We start from the raw sequence: 4,614 nt of genomic DNA on the forward strand, positions 1-4,614 counted from the left end.
CAGCGCCCTGAGGAGCTACAGCCTCCTGAGACCAGAGACATGAGCTGACAACAGGCGTGGAGGGATATGAGCAAGGCAGCAGTACCAAGAGGCAGGAGATGCAGCTATCGGCCATAGCTTGCTGCAGCGAGAGGACATCGCTGCTTCCAATTCGGACTCCATGTTAATTACTTCCTCCCCAATCCCCCTTCACATATCATCTGTGGGCCTGAGTTGTGCAGCAAAGGGCAGTTTGGTTCCAGAGCCTTGACCAAGGAGTGGGCTCTGGAGAGGAGACCGGAGATGTTTGCCCCACAAGGAGAGGGAAGCAGGTTCAGGCGTATGGGAATCATGCAGAAGGCAACATGAAGAAAGTGAGACTATTCCCATTGCCTAGACAGACCAAGTTTCCCTTAGAAAAGGTGACAGAAGGGACAGACCAGACTGCATTAGTCTGCAGACTACCTAGACCAGGCTGGATTAGTCTAATGACCCAGTGCAGAAGTAACAGCCGGACTTCTCTCTCATCACATCTTCCTCCCTTCAAACACCCCTAAAGCTGACTCTGTAGCACACGCTCCTTTGATCATTATTGTAACCCTAGAGCAAATTTGACCTACTTTCAAGCTTCATTGCAGCTGGTCCATTTAACTAAAAACACTAGAGGAAAGCTTACACTCAGTACAACAATTCTATTCTTTCTACCCCCTGGCTGCTGCATCTTTCAGCTGTTTTTCCACCTTGCTCCAAACAAATGTTTGCAAGCTGGAAGATGTTAGAAAGGGGGTAGCTTTCATAGATTCCACTGGACCATACAACAAACAACTATCTCCATCCTTCTGGCTAGGACAATATTTCTCTGTACATTGTATTCTTCAGTGCTTTATCCAAGATAGTTGATTACTCAAGAGATAAGGGAAGAAGAAGAGCTGACAGGAAGAAATTCACCCTAAATTACCTGCCTTATCTCACCCCAGGGCCGGCACGATCCATTAGGCGACAGGGTTCTAACATTTAGGGGGCGGCGAACGGATGTTCAGTCACCACGGTTGTCGGCGGTATTTCGGGGGTGGGACTTTCTGCCACCTCTGCCGTCAGCGATATTTCAGGGGCAGGACTTTCCGCAAACAGCTGCTGGCACTCCTGTTTCACCCATCAGCAGAGACAATTAGTAATGCTATAGGGAAGACAACATTTCCATAGGCAGAGGAAGACCCAGATCATCACCAATGAGAAAGTAACACAGGAGATTGTGTGTATGTAGGAGTGGAGGGGAAAAACACAAGGTGCAGTCGCTAGTCTTTCAGCTTTGGTAAACCTGATGCAAGCCTGCTATGAATCTAAAGCCCTGTAACAGCTTGGTGCTTCATCGCAGAACCGGTCATGGATTCCTAAGGCACATCCAAGGCTTTAGCCTGAGCATTTAGGTCATGCCCACATTACAATTTTAATAGGCTCAAGGGACACATCAAGCCCCTGCCATGGCAATAGTGGCTTTGTCATCAGCAGCGATAGCTTGAGGTCGAGGGTGATCTCTTTCACAGGTTTTATTTTTCATAGGTCCGTTGGTGACCGAGGAGTGCGATCCTTGAGCCGCAGGCTCATGGCAGGTGGTGTTGGAAGACAGTGTTGGGCTGTATGACTGCACTGCTTCGTGATTGTTTTTCTTTTCTGGCATTTTTCTGCGACCAAGGCAAGGCAATTTTCCTCAAAAGTGGATGTTCCCTCCCTGACAAGTCTTGGCCAGTTATCCCTATCCTCGGCTGCTGTCTCCCCGTGTGTGGTGTCGATGCCACATCTTTTGATGTTGATCTTGAGGGTGTTTTTAAAGCGTTTCTTTTGGGCTCCCCAGTTAGGCATACAGCAGTTTTGGTACGTGTATATCACATGTGCACACAGTGCCTGCTGCGCCTCACTCGGTGCTGGATAATCAGGGCCACAACATTGAAGATGTTGGCCACTGTGAGGACACTGACATTAGTGTGATGATCCTCCCATTTTAGGTTGAGGATCTTCTGAAGAAAGTGCTGGTGCTCCAGGTTTTTCAGGGGTTTTCTATAGATCATCCAAACTGCTGTGTAGACAGGGATTCCCATGCAGCTAAACACTTGCACGTTTCAGCTAACACCACCCTCCTTCCCCACCCACATGCTGCTGCAGAATTTGACACAGCTTGCCACCTTTTCAAGCCCTGAGAAGTACTAGAACAGAGGGGGCACTCCAGTTCAGCAAGGATTGCTGATGCCATACATCTTTTCTAGGATAAAAACAGGCAGGCTTGCAACCTTCAAGTTATGCTCACAGCTAGTCTATGTAGCCACATGCTCCTGGCACTTTCCCCTCTTCCCATCCCCAACTTTTCATTGGTGCTACATTTACTTGAAGTGGAAGGATTCAAGACAAAAGACAAATTGGCCAACTACTTGATCTTGGAGATATCAGCAGACAGCCCTGTGACACTGCAGTCTGCATGATTTGATAAAAATATGCTAATGAGTGAATATAATGTAACTGGAATATGCATCATGCAAAAAGTTTCTTGTAAGGTATCATTACAAAGCTTATAATCTACTGAGTGTTTATCCTATTTCTATAAATGTACTGCTCTTGTATCTAAAAGTAGAAATATGAACTATAACTCTGAGGGCCTATTGTAATTATGCAAAGTGTGGGCAATTAATGGTGGTTTGGAATCTTGAAGGCTCCCATTAACCAGGACAATTGACTGTGGATGGCTCTGTTTGCAGGCAGGCCTTCCTGTGAGTCAGGCTGGGAGGAATGAAGGCTTGGAGTCTGACACAGACATGTGATCATGTTACCTGAACTGGAATCCATCTTTAACTTGGTGCTTTTCCAGTTAGGAGGGGTGGGAACCCAGAGGGACAAAGGATTCCCGCCTTATGCAAAAAATACATAAACAAGTGGAACAGAACAAAGGGGCAGCCATCATGAGAAATCCCCAAGCTACCATCAGAGCTTGGAACAAGGGCCGTACAAGGGGAAAAGATTGTGCACAGACTAGGAAAATGTCCAGTCTGAGAAAAGAAACTCATTGAAACATCTTTAAGGGTGAGATTTTTACCTGTATTCAGTTATATTACTGTATTAGGTTTAGATTTGTGTGTTTTATTTTATTTTACGTGGTAACTCACTTTGTTCTGTCTGCTACTATTTAGAACCATTTAAATCCTACTTTCTGTATTTCATAAAATCACTTTTTACTTATTAACCCAGAGTATGTATTAATACCGGGGCAACGGCAGGGGAGGGGGGCAAACAGCTGTGCATATCTATCAGTGTTATAGAGGGTGAACAATTTATGAGTTTACCTTGTATAAGATTTACACAGGGTAAAACAGATTTATTTGGGTTTAGACCCCATTGGGAGTTGGGCATCTGAGTGTTAAAGACAGGAACATGTCTGTAAGCTGCTTTCAGCCAAGCCTCCAGCTTTGGGGCAAGTAATTCAGACCCCGGGTCTTTGTTGGAGCAGACTGGCATGTCTGGCTCAGCAAGACAGGGTGCTGGGGTCCCGAGCTGGCAGTGAAAGCAGGGGCAGAAGTAGGCTTGGCATATCAGGTGGCAGCTCCCAAGGCGGTTTCTGTGATCCAACCCATCACAAGCCCATCTGCCACAATGATAAGTGAGACAAGGTAGGTGAGGTAATATCTTCTATAGGACAGAGATGAGCTTTGAAGCCACCCAGAGCTCTTCTAGATATATAATGTATAGAGTAGGTCTAACATATGTTACCCATCTTTGTCAAATTTGGCTCTGTGCTCAAGTTAGGATGCAAGACATAGTGGAGGTGGGGGAATGGGACCACAGGAAAAATTAAATTCTAAGTAATAAAAGCATAGAGGCCGCAGCCCATCTTGACTGAACGGTCCTGGCCCCCAGGAGGGAGAAAGAGCTCATGAGCCAGCAGGAGGAGAGAGGACACTGAATGGCGAAGGACAAAAAGCCTAGCACGCTCTTTGCTAGTAGTCCTCCTGCACAAGAAGAGACTTAGGCGAAGAAGATGGCAAAATCAAGGCTAAATCCTCCCTTTCTAGTCCCCATGCACACAGAGGTCAGCACAAAGGGTCAGGGCTATTGCAGACACAGCTTGCTTGTGCCTGTTGATAGAAGACAGGAACACTTAAGCCAAAAGCATGCCAAGGGTACAGCGATAAGCATGCCATGAAGATCAGTATCTAGGTAGCAAACAGATGCAAGCTCCCCTTGTGCATGCAGGGGAACCTCAGTCTCGCTTTTTCCTTTCAGGGAGAAAACAGCTTGATGCAGACAGCAGCAGAGGGAATTGTAGTCGCCAATTACTCCAGCAGCACTCTACTGGCAGAGTACAAGCACGGGGACGTATGCAGTGGCTGCTTCCCTGAACCGCAATTTTATCTTTCAAGTGACATAAGTGTAATATTCTAAAAAGGGATGGGCGGGAACAGTCAATATACAGTGAGTGGGGTAACTACTTTGTAGCCAAGTATTATGCACTAGGAAAAAGTAATGTGGGATATTAAGACAATTGCATCTGTTTGCACCCGTTACTAGAGGTAATATTGAAGTGTCTGGTGAGATGAAAGTGAAAACATCTAAACAGTAGATATTCCCATTATGAATAAGACATTAGACAGG

Source organism: Chelonoidis abingdonii, chromosome 9, assembly GCF_003597395.2.
Source record: "Chelonoidis abingdonii isolate Lonesome George chromosome 9, CheloAbing_2.0, whole genome shotgun sequence".
Taxonomy (NCBI): Eukaryota; Metazoa; Chordata; order Testudines; family Testudinidae; genus Chelonoidis; species Chelonoidis abingdonii.